This window comes from Tiliqua scincoides, chromosome 2 (assembly GCF_035046505.1).
Source record: "Tiliqua scincoides isolate rTilSci1 chromosome 2, rTilSci1.hap2, whole genome shotgun sequence".
NCBI classification, from domain to species: domain Eukaryota; kingdom Metazoa; phylum Chordata; class Lepidosauria; order Squamata; family Scincidae; genus Tiliqua; species Tiliqua scincoides.
Genome location: NC_089822.1, coordinates 183536720 through 183558184, shown reverse-complemented (window position 1 = coordinate 183558184; position 21465 = coordinate 183536720). Strand labels below are relative to the sequence as shown.

The 21465-nt window shown below is 45.7% G+C and overlaps 1 protein-coding gene across 3 annotated transcripts in view; it reads right to left on the bottom strand.

Moving 5' to 3' along the window:
* FGF1 (fibroblast growth factor 1) overlaps positions 1–13836 on the bottom strand; it is a 75086-nt gene extending 61250 nt beyond the window's left edge. For 2 of the 3 annotated variants that reach the window (XM_066617741.1, XM_066617743.1), the window contains exons 1-2: positions 13703–13836; positions 6370–6562 (exon numbers count right to left, since the gene is read on the bottom strand). The gene's annotated coding sequence lies outside the window, so the exon portion shown is untranslated. Of the gene's footprint in view, positions 1–6369; positions 6747–13702 lie in introns of all 3 variants that reach the window. The other variant, XM_066617742.1, reaches the window with a different exon arrangement.
* Between the last annotated feature and the right edge of the window lie 7629 nt (positions 13837–21465).

Genomic DNA, 21465 nt, shown 5'->3' with positions numbered 1-21465 from the left:
TAAAAAGGGGTAACTTTCAGGTAAGAATGGAGGGCAGACAGATGAATTCAAAATTCAAACATTCCTAGGTAAAAACTGTGGGGCCCTCTGCATTAATCTGCGGGACAGAATAACTCAGGGCCAAAGTAGATTCTATAAAACAGACCCACATAATAATTGCCCAATGTATTTTTCTTAAACAAAAATAAGGCATGGGCAACTATGGTTGGGAATGAAGGGATGACAGAGGTTGCTTAACCAGTTTCCTTCCAGATTTTTCTTTTTCACAAGTTACCTCCCCCCCAGCTGCTTTTCCACCCATGAGGAAATGGATACTTACTTTTCCTCCAGTAAGTGAAAGAATAGCCAAGAGGGGCAGAATTTTAATCAGCAAAATGGCTGAAAGGAGAAGTGTTAAGCAGTCCCTCCACTTCCATCCCTTTGCTCCTGAAAGTAGCTACACATGCTTTTCATTTTAGAAAGCGTCAAGAGACTGTTACATATTGCCATAACACATTATCTAATCCTAAACAGTAATACTTTTCAGTTCTCCTTCTTGTGACACATATTCCATGGGGTTCATCCCCTAGTATCTTTTACCTGAACTATTTGGCAGGTCCCAAAAAGACCAGTTTCCAGGAAAGGATCACCTCAAAGTGCAACCTAATGAAAAAAAATTTACTGGAAGCACATAGTGATCCCCATGGGGGCATTAGTCAGGATATCCTAGCAGTATGGTTTGAGCACAGAGTTGGAAACAGGGCTTTGCTTTAGCTGATACACCAAACCATGTGTGTTACTTCAGCAAGCAGTTTTAATCCAGGAATTTCAGACAAAGATATGGATGACTGAGTCAGATGGTGGGGGAGATAAATACACCCTATTTTGCGCTGACAAATACCATTAGTAACAACTGACAATCCTTTAGAAATAGTGCTTCCCAAGGCAAAATCTATTTATCCCTTCAAGCCTCTGTCAGTAGTCCCTGAACTAGTACTGCAGTGGGAATGAACTTGCTCCTTTGTGGTATCATGCATATGGGCTCCACTGAAACTGATAGATGCAGCTGTTGATATGGGTGAGCATCCCCACACAAATCACACAACAGAACCAACTAGAACTGCACTGGGGCTGTGTCACAGCTCTTTCTGATCAGAAAAAAGTTTTCCCGCTGACTACCAATGGGCAGCCCAATCCTGAGCTGCCAGGGGCGCCCAGGCTCGGAGGCACCGAGGAGAGCTGCTGCTGAATCCTGCACCTCTTGCACTACCATGGGAGGCGCCTTGGGAGAAGGGGACTTTCATCCCCTTCCCCTGAGTAAGGTAAGCAGCCCCGCAATGGGGCTACTCACTTTACCGCCAACCAAAAGGTCAGCGGTAAGGTAAAGGAGCTCATGTAGGGCGCACAGCCCTCCACAAGCACCTTGGATTCTGAGGAGGGGAGCACCGCAGATCCATCTCCCATCCCTCCCCCAGGCGCGCCTCCCGCCCGCCCCCCTCCCCGCATCACACCTCCCGGACATGCCTCCCACCTGCCCTCTCTCCACCCCTGCTGGTCTCCCCCCTCCCCGGAAAGCCTCCTCCCCGTCCCCGTCCACGCCCCCGCCTCCCGTTCTGCAGCCCGGTGGTCCGGGAGACCACCAAGCCGCAGAACTTGGGCAACCACCCCACACTAGCCCAGCACCGGCGGGAGCCCGGCGGTGAGCCCCACAAACGTGCCTTACGGCACATTTGCGACTGTGGTTGGCGGCATGGAGCCATGCCGCCAACCACAGAATTGGGCTCTTAATGTTGAATGTGGAACATTCAGATAACTGTTTTCATCATTAAAATGAATGCTTTACTGAATTAGGTTTTGGGGCTCAGATCATCCAAGAACTCATGTGACAAGAAAGGTTTATGGGGTTAACTTTAAGGAGGAAAGATTGCTTCCTGATAGGGAGTGAGAGACAGCACTTCTGACATACTGGCATTTTAAAGCATTCAAGAAAGGCTATTCCCACTGAAAATCTGAATTATCTACCAAAGAAAACTATAGGAGGTAAGAGGAACATGGGCAAGAACAAACAGTGCAGACTGTTTCCATCTTGCTTCTTGGATCCACTGACTAATGAATGTGTATCCTCTGTTTTCATTACACTGTATTGGGACTACATCTGCATGGATTTAGTAGATGAAGAGACACCCACCTTGTTCTCCTCTCAGGTTTAGAGACCCAGAATGCAAGGCGGAGGCAGGGAACAGTCCTGCCAGTACAAGACACAATCAAGGACTTTCAACCTATTTGCCCATCAAATAGAAACCACAATGACTCAAGAAATTATCCCTTTCCACATATTGCTGCAGTTATGTTCGGAAGTGCTTCCTGAAGCAGGAGAAAACCTTGTGTCTCCTTCCCACAGACTGTATTTCTAGTTCTCATGCACATTATCCCTGCTGATTTTGAGCAAGAGATGACGTCCAAGTTTATGCTCAATTTTAAAAATTAACTCACATCAGGTCAAAGTGTGCCTGATTGAATGTGGTTGTGTACATGTATGCGCGCACCACCAGTGGTACTTGTCTAGTGGTACTCGCAGGACCCCTAGGAGCAAGACCAGGAATGTGACACAACAGAAGTTTTGGGGTCTCTCTAGGATAGGTTAACCTTTCCCTCTAACTGCCAAGGCAATAGATTCTACTTTCCACCATAGTGGTTTGTCTGGTTTCCTTGCTTGGATGGTAGAAAAAGAAAAACACACACCCCATTCACTGGATCTTTTTCCAATGATAAATTTTTAATTGAAGGAGCTACCATGTGAGTGGGGAAACATCAGTTGTAGCTGTCACTGTACAAGATAACTCTTAGGGTGCCAAATTTGTTCCTAACTCCATTAAGTAACCAACAAGCTAAATCTCACCTGCACACTGAGCTTATTACTATAAATATCAAACACCTTGGACCTGGCAGTATTGCTTTGATTATTTAATGTAATCAAACATCCATTTAGTTCTCCCTAAGGCTCATAAATGTGGAGATGGGCAGCCCCAGTGCTTTTTTGTTTAAAAAAAAAAAAGTTGCAGGAACTCACAACTTGTTAATCTTTTATTTATTTATCCCATGCATGTATACTCAGAAGTAAGTCCCATTATAGCCAATGGGGCTTACTCACAGGAAAGTGTGGGTAGGATTGTAGCCTGAGAGCCCAAGCCTATGCATGCCTACTCAGAAGGAAGTCCCATTATATTAAATGAGGCTTACTCCCAGGGAAGTGTGGACAGGATTGTAGCCTGAGTTCCCTTGGGATTAGACTGCCAACTTTTCCCACCAGCTCTTACTCCAGTGGTGTTTATCAGCAGGGTAAGCTTCAGCAGCTGGATTTCTGCATATCAACCTGCTGCTAAAGCTTTGCACACTAGCAGCAGGTCGGTTTTGCTGGCTAGTTCACAGTGGCAACTGGTTGACCAGTAAGTGTGGGTCACTGGGGCTTCAGGCTGTGATCCAAGCCACACTTTCCTGGGAGTAAGCCCCATTGACTATAATGGGACTTACTTCTGAGTAGACATGCATAGGGTTGGGTTCTGAGGCTGCAATCCTACCCACACTTTCCAGGGAGTAAGCCCCATTGACTAATGGGACTTACTTCTGAGTAGACATGCCTAGGCTGGCAACTGATGCAGGAGGCAGAGACACTGATGGGAGGGGCTGAGCTGGCAGGATGAGTCCCTCTGAAGCCTGCCCCCCTCCACCCTCCTCTCACCTGCTCGCTGCTCATGGCTGCATGGCGGCTGCTGGTCCCAACGCTGAGTATAATGGAAAGGGGGGTGAAAGTGGCACGGGGTGGGCAAGCGGGATCTACAATGTCCCGCTGCCCTACTGCGGGACTGTCCCAGGAGCAGCTGTGTTGAGGGAAGTCCTGTTGCCCCGCAACCGTTTCTGACTCTTAAAGTGCCGTGATTGGCTCACCCCGCCCTGCCTCCCTCAACCCAGAGCCAAATCTCAACCACCCAGCCGCCTGCAAATGCCAGGGCTGTGATTGGCTGAGAGAGGAAATGGGTGTGTCCATGAGAAGCACCGCCCTCCATGGAATTGTGAGTACCTCGTGGGGAGAGCATTGCAGGGCAGATCTCTTCTCTCTCCTTGTAGTCCTGCCTAGTCTTGATTGCTGCAGGCAGTAGATTGTAGTCTAAAAGGTGCCGGAACACCATTCTGGTGCGTTCTATTAGAAAAAAAAGCCCTGGGCAGCCCAATCCTAAACTGCCCAACACATGGGGCTGCAGCAGCTCTGAAAATGGCTGCCACTGCATCCTGCCGCCGCTGCCTCCTCAGGAGAAGGGTACTTTTGTCCCCTTCCCCAGGTAAACCGAGTAGCCCCTCAATGAGGCTACTCAATTCTACGTCAACCCAAAGATTGGCGTAGAATTCATAGCCTCTGTATCAGGCAGACAGTCCCAACACGGAGGCTCTGGATCCAGTGGAACAAAGCTCCACCGGTCCTGCCTCCTTCCCTTCCTGCTCCCTCCCCCAGCACACCTCCTTCCCGCCCTCTCCCCACCCTCCCTCTGCCTCCCCCACCCCGGAACGCCTCCCCCCTCCCCCCCGCACCTCTCTGCTGCTCAACGCTCTGTGCCACCACCGAGCAGTGGAGCTTCAGTGCTCCATTGGTGCTAGCCCAGCACCAGCCAGTGCTGGGCAAGCACCACCAGAGCACCAGTGCTAGGGCCCGCAAACATGCCTTATGGCACATTTGCGACTGTGCATATTAGGGGTAAGCCAGCGCGCGATAATTAGGATTTGGCCCTTAGAACCAAAAACATCTTTGCTCATCCCAGTCCTATGAAGTTATATTGGAGAGGTGGTCAGATACATCAGGGTAAGGGTGGCCAACTCTGTTTGGACCTGGGCTACAATTGTCTTTTGACTCACAAGCCAACAAGCTAATAGATGATCAGTCTCTATAATAAAACAGCACCATTTGGCAGTTGAGAACGTCACAGTTTTGGAGCATATGCATGTAGATGGCATATATGCCATCTTATTATTATTGTTGTTGCTGTTGCTGTTGTTGTAGCAGTAAACTGGGAATTACAACAAGCTAAGAGTGATGTAACATTAAAAATATGGAAACTTTCATGCACAAGCTACTTTTGAAAACCCTTTTCTTTATGAGTGAAACTGTGGGCATACTTTCTGTCACACCACAATTACACAATTAAAACCTGGCTTGCTCTCTGGGGCGAGATACATTTGCTTCAGAAGCTAGAAGAACTAGCATCGTGGCCACTAGTTGTCTCTCTTTATTACAGAGGACAACACTTGCAATTATGTAAAACACACAACAAACACAAATATGTCCAAAAGCAGTTTTGCTGCCATGTACAAAAATGTTCTTTGCCCACATCATTCAGATTACAATGTACCACAAGCAGAAAGGGAGAAGGAGAACACAATGCACTATATCTACGGTGCTTATGGGACATTCTGCAGCTTCAAGTTAACATGGGATTTGATATGCTGCAAAAACAAAAGAGACACCAAAATATCACAAGCCTTATGGATAATTTTGTGACCACTGCTATTAGTGGTAATTAGGTATTGAGCATCTAATCCAGTGGTTCCCAACCTTTAGGAGCCCGTGGAATTCATTGGAATTGTTGTGGACCACATACAACCCCCTCCATCCCCACCACACAAAAAAATACAGTTCAATTTGATAGCCCATGGGGGGCTCTCAGCAAGACAATGGAAATGCAAGCTGCAGGGGGTCCATTTTCCACCCTCTCTGGTGGTCCATGGGGAAGCATCTTGCTGAGTCATAATCTTTTTTTTTTTTCCTGAGACCTCACAGACCACTTCTCAGGATCTCCTGGACCACTTCTCAGGATCTCTGAGGCCACCTGTGGTCCCCAGACCACAGGTTGGGAACAACCGATCTAAACAAAACTCATCCATCATGCTCTTCTTCTTTGAAGAAAGTATTCTTAGAATATGACAATTCACCCATATAAAGTTATAGAAATCTTCAGTGTCACTATTAAAGGTTTGGGGGGCGTAGTTATGGTGGGGGTTGTTCCTTCCCTGACCTCAGGACCCTTTCTCCTTGATGCTTATGCCTTCCAAACTAGAAAATGTAGAGTTCATTCTATCTGTACATGAATATAGTACATGTTGTGCATTTATAAAAATATGAAGAGGAATCTTATTTGATTAAGCACCTAAATCAGAACCTTGATATTACCAGCTGTGGGATGTTGCTTTTGGTATTTTCAGATATCTGTCCTCAAGCCTCAGTAGCCTATAGAAGAACCTCAGCATCCCCTGAAATTACACGGCACTCCTTTTCCATCCCTCACTCTCTCACTCTGGCCTAGAGCCTCCTCCAAGAGTCACAGCCGATTGCTATTAGCTTACCTGCTGAACAGGGCTCCAGTTAACAGCAAGCTTTGGCTGCTCCTGTCAAGAATTCTTGCCTGTTGCAATCTGAGCAGTGGGGAGGGAGATGTGCCAGCAGGGCTGCAGTTTTCTTCTCCCTCTTGATTCCTGCAGTTTCGCTCAGATGCTGCCTGTAGCTTCCGCTCTATGATGTGGATTCTTCCCTCTGTTGCTGCAGAGTGCAGAGGTGACAAGTCACAACATGCGTATCGGAAGGCTTCCAAAAACGTGTCCAGAAGGGGTGCTACCAGAGAAGCAAAGCCCTCCTGTGAATTGGTCGTGCTGTACAATTTGTATGGCTTCTTTTCGGTTGCTTCCCACAGACCTTGTTTTACGGAGAGGTGGAAGGGAAACCCCTTAAATCCAAAACCACAAATTGACACAGAGCAGGGAAGGGCAAAGAAAGAAAGAAAAAAAAGAAACCTGAGACAATCGTCTGACAGACAAGAAGACCGGTAAATAAGTGCAACGGGCTCAAATGACCAGCACAGTCATTGGCAGGCAGTAGGCACTGCAGCAGCACAGCCCTTAAGTAAATCTTTTCTAATGGGTTTCCTCTAGACAGATGATTAAACTAGATGGACCACTCAACTGAGCCAGAGAGATCTGTATTTATGTTGAGGCTCCTATTGCCAAGGAATGGGTGGACTGTGCAAAAAAAATGGCATAATAAAAGTCTGCAAGTGGAAAGTGAACATTTTTTCCTCATCTTTTTTTTCTTTTCACATCATGAGGACAAAATTAGACATGACAGTGGCAGACTCAGCTCTTTAAATACCATTCTGCCCAATTTTTAAATGCCAAAGGGGCTGTATCTCATTGGTAGATCACCTAATCTGAGTGCAGAAGGTACCAGGTTCAATCCTAGGCATCTCCAGCTCTGGAAAACCGGTCCAGCCCTGGAGAGAAGCTGCCCATAGACCAGATCGGGGTGGCCAACTCACAGCACATCATGTGCCACTTTTTATGTAGAGAATCTTGTATGTGCCACTTTACCTTAACATCACTTTTGGCAATTATCAAGATAGCAACATAAAGCCTCCAAGTTCAAGGGAAGTATATCACCAAGTGCCAGAAGGTACAGAACAAGTAAAACAGAGGTGCTGTTGCCTATTTGGGGCTTTCCAAAGACTGCTGATGAAGCCAGAAAGGTGGCCTGCATGAACCTTTAGTTCAGCCCAGTAGGCCTTGTTCCTATATAACATGTGTTCATTGCCCTTCTGCAGAGCCTGCCCCCCTCTGCTGCCCACCTTCTCATCCTCAAAGATCATCTTAGCTGGGATCTCTTTGTGGATGATTTTCCTGAAGAAAAAATCTCCGCCTGTCTGGCCCATCTGGGCTTTGCTGTTCTCATTGGCCATCTCTGCACAGCCCCACTTTGCCCCTGCCACCTAATATAGCCTGGCACTTGCCTCTTCAATGCTCCAGCCATACCGGCCTTCTTGGGTAAGCGAGTGACCCGTCAGTCAGGGGAATGCAGCTCACTAGCGTCCACCCTATTGGCTTTCTCTCCTTTCCACTGTTCTTTTCCTGGCTTTCTCCCCATTTTCCAACTGCAGCAAACCAAGCAGAGTAGCCATGGCCTCCCTGAGTGTGCCCACTGCAGCATTAGAAACCTGGGGGTCGTGCTGTGCTAGGAGTAGCAAAGAAATCAAGCAAACTGTAAACTGCTATGGTGCTTTCTTTGTTATTATTTAAATGTTTTTCAAAAATTTATAGTGACTTTGTGTTTGCCACTTAGAAAGTGTCCACGTGCCACTAGTGGTATGCATGCCACAGGTTGGCCACCTCTGGACTAGCGAACCAATGGTCTGACTTGGTATTTATATTCAATGGCATATACAGTGGAGGGCTTTTGTGTAATACAGTATTAAAAGGCAGTGGTTAGCAGGTAAATGAGGTGGAATTCTCTCAGGGTCTGCTACCTACCTCCCCTCCCCTGATGCACCTTTCTTCCACCCAGGCTTATACAGGAAATTAGACCCACAGAGACAAAAGTGACATTGTAAAAGAAGACAATAACCCTCACCTGTCACCCCCATTCTACTCTCAAACTAAAAATCTGCCTTGTTTGAGACACAACTGGAGCAGGCCCATATTTTAAGATATGACTGCTACCATCACATCTAGTTTGGTCTCCCATACAGAATTTTAAACAGCTTGTTGTATGCATAACCATGAAAACACATAACCATGAAAACACTGTGCAACTTCTATCAAATGCTGCTTAATTTTAACTTCTTTGTACAAATTCTGGCAACCAGACATATTAGAGAGGGTTATAGTTAGATAACAAAGCAGCAAACACATGGACACTTGGAGATTGAAGATATTCTTTTTCCCTCCTCAGGGCCTATCCAAGTAACCTCTTCCTCTGTGGCTCTTTATTTCTTTATTGGCACTCGAGGTGACTCTCAGTCACCATCAAACATGCACCTGTACAGAAACATAGTTAAAAGTCACATCCAAAAAGCAGTACCACAACACAGTATTCAGACAGATGTGTTAGCTGCTCTCTGACAGTGACTAGTTGACTACTAAAACACTAAATTAGATGTTGGGAGAAAAGATGCTGAAAGAAAGAGGTACAAGTTAACATGCAGTGGTCTGCAAGCCTGACACCACCAAAAGAGCCTTGCTGAATACATCCAGCAGCAATAAAAGCCAAACCAAAAGGTACTGTGAAAACTCAGCATTTAAGAGGTTTAAATTAGGGTCTGGAATTAGAGCAGGCACTGGCAGGCCAGGGCACGTCCTTGCGCTGGCCTAGCCAGCTCATGAGTTGTCACAAACGTGCTTTACAGCACATCTGTGACACTTGTGACATTTGTTGTGACGTTAGTACTGGCCTAACAAGTATTTAGAATTGCACTCACAGGTAAATACAAGTCTTCATCATGTGCTGAAGGAACATCAGGCTCAGCCCCAGGTGAACACCCCAGGGGAGAGGATTCCAAAGTGCTACAACTAAAAAGGCATGTTTGCAAGTCACCAGATACCTCATTTCTGAGGGCAGAGAGAGTCAAAGGAGGGCTTCCAAGGAAGATAGCCAGGCAGCTTTTGCAAGGGAAGGCAGTTCTTGATGTACCTTGTTCCCAAGCTATTTGGGGCTTTTAACTTGCACTTTGATTGACCCCAGCAATGGATAAGGAGTCAGTGCAGCTGTTTAACACTGGTGAGTTGCAATCTAGACTCAATCAGTAACCTAGCTACTGTATGTTATGCTAATTATAGCTTCCAACCTATCCTCGAGGGCTGCCCCAATATGATGGACTGTAATAGTCCAACTGGGGTTTACTAAAGGCAAGGATAATTGTAGGGATAATTGTATCCCTGGCCAAGAGAAACAATACTTGCTGCACCAGCTTCAGCTGGTAAAAGCTGTTTTGTCCACCTCACCTATCTTAGGGAGATAGGGACAGATAAAGATTATGCCCCAGCTGTGAACCTGGTCCTTCTGGAGGAATGCAATTTCATCCAGATCAGATCTGAGTGGTTAGGGCTTGCCTACATGTGCCGAACTGTATTAGAGAGTCAGGCAGAAATAATCCTTCACTTCAGTGTAAACAACAGTACCAAAGAGAATGGCTTTTGTCAGTTTTTCTGTGCTAGCTGCTGGGGCTGAGGGAATCCTAAAGCGTACAAGAAGATAGAACAAGGTGGTTGTTGCGAGCTGCTGTGCTCAGGCCGCTGGGACTCCGCTCTGATATCTGCTGCTGCTGGAGCTCCGCCGACGGCATGGCACGCAGATAGCTGCCCAGTTGTTATTGTGCCTATCTCCCAAGGTCGGAGCGCTCTCTGCTCCCGGCGAGAAAGAAGGACTCAAAGGCAGAAGTTCTCCACCACACTCCTCCTTTACTATATACAAAATATTTACAGTCCAGATAGTACATACAGTACACAATTCTCAATTCCAACGGACGTAGCCTCCGGCTCAACACTACTCTGCATCTCCCACAACTTTGCTTGCCCCTGCTGGAACTTATACTTCTAGTGACCAATCACAGTGCAGGAAATACTGCACAGTCATGCTGACTATGCAGGTGCAGTCACACGCTCACACACTCACATTATGTCACATGATGCACATCACCCGATGTTGCATCAGCTCCAAGTTCCCAGGGGGCTGTGCTGGCTTGCTCTGGCCAAGGCTTCAGGCCTGCCACTATGCAGCCAGTAAATTACTTGTCAGGACTGGGGCTCAACCCATGACAGTGGTGGAACAAGCATTCTTTATGGCAGCCAAGTCTGCAATCCTGCTTAGGCTGCTTAAACTCAGTTGAAATTAATAGGATTTAAGAAGCCTAACTGTGTACAGAATTGTAACCAGATCTGCGATTACCTAGAAATTATGGGCTAGGTAGAAGGAAGTAGGAATATAAACTAGTAATTCCAACCAGGGTAGAGGAGAATGAAAAAGAGAGACACTGTTGGTTGAAGCTAGTTGTTGATGATGGATGGAGATAAAAACTAAATGTGTACAATGAAGATCTCTGCCATCTTAAAAATGGCAGAGATCCTGGCACAAAATGTTCATTGGCTTATGCCAGTGATTTTCAACCTTTTTCATCTCAAGGCACACTAAGAAGGTGCTAAAATGGTCAAGGCACACCATCAGTCTTTTTACAACTGGTAAGGCACACTATGCTGCAGGTGGGGTCCTCACATCCCCATTGGCCCTATTAATACATGACCTTCCTCCAAACTCCCACAACACACCTGCAGACCAATGTGAGGACCACAACAACATTCTCAGCACACCAATGTGCCATGGCACAGTGGTTGAAAATGGCTGGCTTATGCTATTTGTTTTGCTTTTCTAATATTTGAAATTGCTTTATAATTCAGTTATAGATTTTGAACCCCAAAAATGTTTAGGAGCAAAGCTGGAATGGCAAGTTCTTCAACAGATTTTGTCCTCGATGACTTGTGTGAATGGAAAATTAATCTTCCCTTCTGTGAAGTGGTGATTTCAAAAAGATTCCACTAGACTTGTGCCCTGGGACCTTCCTCTCCTTGCCTTGGCATCTCTTCAATTCTGCAGTTCAAAACCCCTTCCACACATGTTTATCAGCGACAAGCCATAGGAACATTCTTAAGTTAGTAAAGGAAACAGATGTAAATACAGCTTAGGACTGGAAATACCTATCCATTTTTACTGGTTCCTAAATTGTCTGATGACAATAAGATTTTGGCTTTTGGAATTTGCCCTAAATATAACAGTTTCCATTTTTGCAGAACAGCAGATATTTTTGCAGGTATGCATTAAAAAGAATTACTTTTTCCTGTCTCCCTAAGGCTGAAGCACAGTCTCCACATAAGTTCAAGCGACATGATAAATCTGTCATTAAGAGGTAGGCTTAAAAAGAAGTCCAAAAATGAAACGCCAGCTTTTTACCAGGGCATAGGTAGTAGCATATAGCACTTCAGCAGTGTATAATATTTGACCAGCCCTGCAAAAAGTTGTTGTTCAAAAATAATTTGCATAAAGCTCAAATGTTAACTCAGAACTTCCCCTCCTGCCAAAACTGCATCCCTTTCTGTGAGGTCATCAAAGTCGGTATTGATATTAGACGTGCAAGTCAGATTACTGGGTCAGATGTATCCAAAAGCCTGAGATTTCTGAGACAGGATCTAGTGATATAAAACTGCCAGGATCTGTTGATCTAAAACTTGGAAAATAGGAGAAAAAAAAATCTGGTAACAGGTAAAGCCCAGCAGGAAAGGGGCATTTCCTATTTGAGGAAATGGCCCTCAAATAGCCTGACGAATGGAATTTAGGGCAAATTCCTAAAGTCAAAAGTCTCTGCAGCTGCCCATCTGAGAAAAAAAACAAAAGGCTGGAGAAACAAGGTAACTTTGGACAAACAGGCAACTCCAGGATATGCATATACACACAGTAAGTTGTTCGGGTTAATTAACCGCACCTCCCCCCACACACACACATACAAGCAAGAAAAGAAAAAAAGCATGCACTTCTGTCTCCTTTGGGCCTAGTTGCTATAACTGTATACTAAGGCCTAAAGTTTTTCACCCTTCCTGTCTTCACCCTTCAGGAGGTTTCCAGGTCAGGAGTTCACTGAGTTCTGCTCCTAGCACACACTCAGTAATAAATTTTTCCTTCTTCAGTCCCAAGTCTTCCTCCCACAGCAAACTTCCTGTTCAGGGAATGGTTCTGTAGAACATTCCTAACATGAAACTGAAAACATGGGAAGGATTTAAATCAGTTGTGTCGTCTTATTGAGTATCTGGGAGTGGTTTGGTGTACTTATGACTGACTCACAAGTAGGTGCACTATAAATCAGATGTTCCACAGTACAAAGAACGTGCAGCTATGCTCAAAAATCTGTAATGTGATGACAGGAGTGAACACTCCTGTGCATTCTATTTCCTGATATTGTCATTGTCCTTGGAGACAAGTACCTCAGAAACAATCACTTTTCCTTGTATGGAAGCCATGGATATTACAGTGCACAGTATCGCAGTCCTCCTAGTCTTATTCCCATCTTCGACCCATCAATAAACAAATAATGGCAAACGTCATCTGAAAACCTGAACTCCATTCCTCACAGAGCTTTTCAAACAAGCTTTAAGAGTCTTCCATGAAAAGGGACTTGCTCAGTTCTGTGATCTCTTTGCTCCGTGTAATTAAGTCAAATTCCATCTGGTACCAAATAATCCAATATGAAACAGAAATATTACATTATAAAGATTAATGCTTCTGTTACAGAGGAGGAAGTCTGCCTCAAAGCTTGACGCACAAGGGTTAGAGAGAAGGCTAGATTATTATTCCCTCTGTCAAACACACCCAAAGTGAATCTGTATACTATACAGGGATCTTTAATAACTGCAAACACATTGTGGATCACTTGGGATGGAAATGGAGTGAACCAATGGAAAAGCCACTGTAAGGTTTCTCCTCGTCTGCAAAATGTTAAGAGAAAAAATCAAAAGGCTAACTCAAACTCCAGAAGAATACAGTGGAGACCGACAGCCTGTACATTTACCTCATTGTTGTGGGTTCTGCGGAACGGAGCAGTTCATGTAAAATTCATGTCCAATCTAAAAGGATGCAAACACTGAGATGGAGCTGCTGAGAGAGGGGACATGTTTTAATCTGTTAAGCAATCTTTTGTTTCCTCGTGAGAGAGTTGTTTTGTTGGGGCAGGTTCATCCCTCTCTTCACCTTTGTACTGTGGGAATGAAAAGAGGCCCTGGACAGTAGCACAGACAGAAAATATTTTTGAAACCCTCTAAATGAAAAATAGCATCATCACAAGCAATTTTCAAGCCTGAATCTCATATCACTTACCGAGGTTGACGTTACGATAAGGTACAAATCTTGAGGGGAATGAGGCCTTCTGAAAACTCAAGTCACTGCACTGACACCCACGCTGAACAGACGAAGGAAATAAGAACAATCATTGGCTTTTCTATTTTTTTTTCCCCCCTGCTCTCATGTGACCTTGTTTTTGGACTTGGCACAAGAGATATTTTAAGGCTGGCCTGAAGCCCAGGTGAAAGGACAAAGATTTTTAAATCTAGTCTCCCTCCTTCTTATGCATGGTGAGCACTGGGAAGTGCTAAATGCTTGCCTTTGGATATGGGTTAAAATCTCAAGATTTTTTTTTTAAATTAGATGTGGTCGACCCTTCTCTGTAGTGCCTGGTTCCACCCATGAATAGGAAAACTTTTTCCTTCTCTGCATAGTCTCGCTGGTGGGGTGGATAGTTCATTTCAAGTTCAATTGCAGTTCTCAGCAACTGAAGGTATGAACGTGCACACCATGTCAAGTCTTCCGGGAGTAGGAAGGATGTCCAAGATGTTCCAGGAACATTCTGCTTTGCGCACTCTCACTGCTAAAATTGAATGAGAGGGTTTAATAACTAACCAAGCTGGACAGTGAAAAGACTACTATATAATCATTAAGCTAACTTCAAGACAGGTCTTGTTTCCAAAAGCAGAAGGGCTAAATCTTAATGTTGCCATGCATTCTGGTTTGAAGCCCTTGACTTGATCCCTAATTCCAGATTTGATGCGGGCAGTCGTGGTTGTTCAGTACGAAGGCATTCTGCACATGTACATAGATGCTCTTCTTACTATTCCTGCACAAGTTCTGGGGCTGAGAACCTTGGCCCCAAAAACAAATTTCAGACTTTAGTCCTGGTTGTATACACTCAGGTAGAGCTGATGGTAGGCAGAAAAACCCTTTTGGTGGACAGAGCCTTCTGAAAAAGGGGGGCTGTTTATTTCTTAAGTGACTCTTTCCACATTTTATCAGAAATTTTAGGACATGTATTAAGTCCTTCCGGCTATGGACGTCTTACCTTATGGCTATACAGAGAAAGAGGGAGAGAGAGTTACAAAGGTACACTAGTTTCAGCACATTTCAAGTTTCATTGCCCTAATTTACCATGCTTTTCTCTTGCTTTATTTTTCCATTTAAAGTCTATAGAGCACTGTATTATAGAAATTCATTAGCCTATTCAGGCTAGTACAAGAAAAGCTAAAATCACAATACTGTACACGTGGGGGATGCATACAAGGTCTTCCAAGGTCATAAGAAACTGTAAAGAATAAAAAACTTGTCAAACACTGGCACCTGCAGTCTGATGGGGAGCATTACTTCCTTCTCTGATTCTGATTCATTACTGCATTTCAAACTCTGGCTGGGCCTGGACAGGGGAGCACTTACTGGTAAGTCATTCGGATTCCATAGCTTTAAAGCAGAGCCCACCTGACTTTCCAACGAACAGCTCTCTTTCTCACTTTGTAAACCCAAGAGGCTCATAGCAGGAACATTTTAAACATCTCATGGGATATTTACACACAGAAAAAACTGAAATACCATGTGTTCATACCACTCTGTGGAAGGTTTTGAAGCAGCTCAGGCTTATTCTTTAATTCAGGATTCTACTCACTTTCTTGGAAATAAGACCCTCAGCGGGACTTATTTCTGAGTAGACATGCATAGGATTGTGCTATCATAGTCCAATCCTAACTGGGTTTTTTTGACAGTGGAACAGCAGTTCTATAAATGGATATATAGCAACACACCACCAGCAGCTATTCCAGAACCATCAGTATAAACAGCATAGGTGTTAGAGGCCAGCTGCTGCAGCTGGCTACTGCAGCTACATGCAAGACTGCGGGTGAGCCACTGCGAGGGGCAGGTGGTGTGCAGGGAAGAGGAGGAATGGGGGTAGAATTTGGGCTGTGTTCAGGACAGGTGGATCCTTGCGGCACTGTTCCTCTCCCCTTCCCTCTCCTGTGCCAGCAGAAAAGGCTGGTGCAGATCTGATGAGACCCACTGGGGCAGCAAAGACTTGCCCCAGGATAAGGGAATGAAAGTTTCCTTACTTTGAGAAGGCCTCTTGGACAGCCCCCTTTCAGGATGCAGCATGCACTCCATGGCACGGCTGCATCAGCAATTGCATCTGCCTTTTCCAACTTCCTTCCTGTACATCCTGATCCCAGGCATATGTGGACAGATTCTCCAGCACTGGCCTTCACTTGTCTATGGCTGGATAGCCTTTCTAACCTGACCCTCTTTTTCTGGAAACAGGGCTGGCTTTACCATAAAGCACCCAAAGGGAACAACACCCTTGGAGGAGTGGCAAAAGGATGAAATCCCAGCCCATCAGTTGTCTGCTCTCTCCACTGGGTGCACCAATCCTCTTCTGGATCGCTGGGAGCAAGTTGGAAAATAATTGCAGCAGAAATAATTGCACCCCTTCTCCTGGCAGTGCTGTTGGAAGAAGAAGAAGATGAAGAAGAAGAGGAGATCACCTCTTCCCTAGATCACCTCTCTCCCCTGCCTACTTGATGCTTATGAAGCACCAAGTAGGCAGGGATGGGTAATTTGGAGCCTACCCCCAAATTGCCTTGATTTATAAAAAGGGTGTCATTCAGCCTCCCTGCTCTACACGGTTTGTGCTCCCATTTTCAAACGGAAGCAGTGTGGAGCAGGGTGGCTGCATGCCACCCTTTTTATAAGTAAAGGTAAGGACAAGTAAAGTCTTGCCCATTTGTTCACCTCTCCATCCTCCTCCTCATCCATAGTGGGTAAATGCACATAAGCACATGTGCAAAGGCAGCAATGGGTTGATTCGGGTAGTGCAGGGAACCCTTTCACAGTATAGACCAGGGGTTCCCAAACTTTTTAGAAATGGGACGCACTTTTTTTAAAATGACACTCTTGTTGGAGGAAATTAAAAATAGTTTCCTCTTGGGGGGGAGCAGAGTAGCTTAAGTAGCAGACCCCCCCTTTTGGGTATCACCCCAGGGAACCTCCCTCACCCAGCTGACTGCTAATCAATAAAAAAGACAAAGAAGCTTGTTAAAGTTGCAAAAAAAAAAAGTTATTTACTTACAGTTCCATTGAGTGTATATTTACAGCATCTGATTAGGATCAGAGGTTCAGCTATTATTTAGAGATGGCAAGGCCCTGGAGCTGCCTCGCCCTGCATGCCTTGTGCTCAAGATGGCCTGGGCATCAGAGTCCTGGTGTGCGCCATCTTAAAAGGTCAGTGGTCAGAGGACAAGAGGAAGTGCTCAGCGGAGAAGGGAAGGATAAAGGGTTAGGACCACACCCCACAAGGATCACAGAGAGAACAACAATGCTGTTGTCACCACTCTGTTTTGAGGCTCCAAACTGCACAGCTGAGCAGTAGCCCATGCTAGGAATTTTAGGGGGCGAAAAGTTTATGAGAGACCTTTGCTTTGGAGTGAGTGCTTTGACCAACCCTTTCCCAATCTTCAGCAGGCTCTCTCAGTCTACTACTCACCTGCCTGATGTGTCCCCCTTCTAATACTCCCACTGCTCCGCCTTGTCTCACCTTGCTTCCTTGTTCTCTCCCACCAAGTTTCAAAACTGAATGCACACTGTCACCATGCCAATCATTGCCTTTCCTCTCCCACCAGCTGGTCTGGAAAGAAAGAACAGGCAGAATGACACAGTAACTGCACATGCGGATTATCCACCTCTGAGCAGGAAACAAAGAGGAATTGTGACTGCTTTCTCACCCACATTTCTTGTCGGTTGGACTCTTGAAGGTGGGTCTCATGTTGCAGGTGGAAATTGGAGGTAAGTCCCAGATCTCCAGGTTGAAGACCACTGGTCTAGACCAGTGTTTCTCAACCAGTGGTACGAGTCCCATCAATGGTACTTGAGGTGTCTGGTGCTGCTCATGGGACCCTTGGACACCTGTCTCCTGGCAGTGAGACTAGGAACATGACACAACAAACAGTGGTAGGAAGCTCCAAAGCATGCTTTTCCATGCTCAAAAAAGCCCTCCCATCCACTCTGAGCCTTTTACTGGTGTTTGTTGCATTGCATCTGGCCTCCCAACTCAGAAGTAACTGGCAATGATGACATTGCCAGTTACATTCAGTAGTACTTCAAATAGGTGGACCATGTGAATTGGAACGGCCAGGGACAAATGTTGAGAGACATGGGTCTCTAGACCAGCCATTTTCAACCACTGTGCCGTGGCACACTGGTGTGCCTCAAGTGGTCCACAGGTGTGCCACCGGAATTTGGGGAAAGGTAATTTATTAGTAGAGCCAATGGGGGATATGAGCCCCCCACTGGCAGCATGGTGTACCTTGTCAATTGTCAGAAACATGATGGTGTGTCTTGTCCATTTTAATGCCCTGTCAGTGTGCCGTGAGATGAAAAAGGTTGAAAATCACTGCTCTAGACCAGGGGTGCCCAAACTCCGGCCCTGGGGCCACTTGCTGCCCTCGAGGCCTCTCAATGTGGCCCTCAGGGAGCTCCCAGTCTCCAATGAGCCTCTGGCCCTCCAGAGATTTGTTGGAGCCCACACTGGCCCAACGCAACTGCTCTCCATGTGAGGGCGACTGTTTGACCTCTCGTATGAGCTGTGGGATGAGGGCTCCCTCCACTGCTTGTTGTTTCACATCTGTGATGCAGCAGTGGCAGCAAAGGAAAGGCCAGCCTTGCTTTGTGCAAGGCCTTTTATTGGCCTTGAGCTATCGCAAGACCTTCATTCATTCATATAAGTTCATCTTTAATATATTCATTTATGTAAACTTATGTAAATTTATTCAATTTTTAAATGTAAATTAATTCTTTTTTTCCCTGGCCCCCGACACAGTGTCAGAGAGATGATGTGGCCTTCTTGCCAAAAACTTTGGACACCCCTGCTTTAGACTGATATTTTTGACAATACTCACATTGGCCACAAGGAGGAGCTCAGCTCACATCTGGAGTCTCTGAGCCAACTGGGTGAGCTCCAGAAACAACTGGAACTGACTCAACTCCTTTTAAATGAAACATTTAATAATGATATTTTTCAGCTTGAAGTCACACTAATGAAAGAACTCTGTCTTTTTCAAAGATCGGCTTTCTTCGCAACCCTCAAGAGAATCACACAGACATTACTGATTAGCATCAGAACTCTTGGCAGGATCCTAATGCCATACATACAGAAGCTGTCTATAAAGCGCCCAGGGGGATGTCTTGTAAACCTTTCACTCTTGAAGGCGGGAGCCATCAATTGGTTACATGCATGCCCATTACCTAATGAATGGTTCTAGTACTGCATCTGTGAAAATAAATACTGTGTTATTTGTTTTTATTGCCCCTGTAAATACTTCCATTTGGAAGACAAAAGGGCTGGCGCTGTTTCTCAAAGGACGCTTGCCACCAGCAGAAGAAACTGGGTGAGTGAGAATGGAAAGGGCTTTATATGTGCCTCCTGTATAGCTATCCACCTGACCCTTTTCTATTCAGGATCCTAAACAAGAAATTGCTCCTACCTCAAAAAACTCTGTAGCAAGAGCCAAATGTGGTAAGAGGACACAGAGTTCTACTATCCCTAAAGATCCCTTCACATAGCACCATCCTAATGTTCCCTTACATTACCGGTGCAGTGGCTTCTGTGCCAGCCTACAGTGTCACAAATGTACTATAAAGCTGCTAACCAGTTACCCCTGCTAACTGGTTAAGAGGCACTTTTTCAAGTGGGTGCTCTTGTTCTACTTAGCAGGGAGAGTAAACTGGCCCTCCTCACCCCAGCAGTGTCTTCTCTAGTGGCTGCCTGCTGGTGTTCTTTTGCATCTTTTTAGATTGTGAGCCTTTTGGGACAGGGAGCCATTCGTTATCTGATTTTTTTCTGTAAACCACTTTGTGAACTTTTTATTGAAAAGCGGTATATAAATACTGTTAATAATAATAATAATAATAATAATAATAATAATAATAATAATAATAATAATAATAATAATAATGCATATTTGCAAAGACTTGATAGTAAGCATTGACTGGAAGGTCTTGCTGTCCCACCAGAGCCAGATATGGACCTGCGGCCACCAGATCAGATGAGTTCTGTGCAGAGTGGTGCAGGGGTGGGAGGAGAGTGAAACAGGGCAGGGGAGGGCAGAATGGGAGGGGGCATATCAGAACCAGGAGATAAGCATGATTGGCGGAGAAGGCCTCTACCATATACTATGCCCCTTCCCAATCCTGAAAGCCCTATACAGGGCTTCCTTCTTGCTTATTTCTGTCCTTCATTATGCTGATGATTGAGACTGAACTCTTTTAAAGACCACTGGGACCTGGGGAGATGAGACTTCATTAAGATGCACAATATGCATCGACCAAAAGAAGAGCATAAGAAACCGAAATGAAAGTGTACATGGATTAGGTTGATGCCTTAACTGGTGGAGATACTGGTGGTTGACAATGGTTCCCAGGAATCTTGAGACATATGCTTTGCCTCCTCAAAGGGTATCACTTTCCCCTAGGGTGCTCCTGATATACAGACACCCACTGTTTTGTAAGCAGAATAACGTGAAAACGCAAGCAGATGCTTTCAGGCCATGGACCATTTCCTGTAGACATCTTTGAAATGATAGCATGACTTTCAGAGGCTTTTCAGTGGAAAAGCAAACCATGCTCCTTTGTGTGGGTGTGGAGAAAATGAGCAGATTTTCTGCTCATAGTAGAAATAGTAAATAGTCAGCACTGACTATTTAATTGGCGAAGATCTGAAAAGCCCCACTGGGCAGGCTGTGACTTTACACAGGGTAAGGGGGCAAATGTCTCCTTACCCGCAGTGGACCTCCAGTCTGCTCCTCGCCAGTGCTGGATATAGTGTAGGGCATTTGGCCCTCTTGTACCTGCACTGGTTAGGTTTGGGCTGCTCATCTGTCCTGATATCATAGACATTGCATGCATTTCTTCAGGAATGGGCAAGTCCAGTGCAGCTTGACTTGAGTCACTGAGTCACCATCCCTTGCGACTTGACTCAAAAAAGAGTCATACCAGGGACACTTTCCAAGTTGCCAAGTCACCCTTTAGTGACTCTGAAGGACTTGAGTCAAGTCACTCCTCCTTTAAAAAGCCCGGCATGGAAAAAACGGGGCTGCTGCCAAGGGGGGTGTGTATGTCGGAGTTCTCTTTACTCACTCCCCTGACGTCTCCGCCCATCTGTAAACAGGGCAGGAGGGGTGGGAGGGAGTGTGAGAGAGCAGGGACGGAAGCGGCAAGAGGGAGGAGGGTCATAAGCAGCAGCTGTGAGGCTTACCAGGACGAACCAACCCTTTCAGCCCTATTCAGACTAGTCCCACTCTAGCCAGTCATTCAATGAGGCTTACCCGTCCCCACCAGCCATGGTGTAAAGCATTATCCTATGAACTACCTGCCCCCACTTCCCCATCTCCTTTTTCCCCCTCCAGCCAATTGTAAGGCAAGAACCCCCTTGGGCTCCTCCTGCTGCTCTACCTCAGTCAACAAAAATACCAGATTGCCCATCCTGTGTCCAGTGATCATCCGTTCCTTCCTTCCCAACACAGATGAGCAAAAGAGCTTTCTCCTGCTTCCCCCTTCCTGCTCGGATGCACTAACCCTTTCCTGCCTCTCGGCTGGCACTCCCTACTGCTTGCCCCGTTGCCTGGCCCCACAAAGTTTTTCATGCCATGAAAACAGTAAGCAAGCACACCCAGACATATGTGGGGATAAGTGCCGAGTCAGGGGGGCCTGACTCGAGTCTTTTTCAGAGTCTTCCACACACGCAACTTGCTGAGTCACCCAAAATCACATTTTCACAA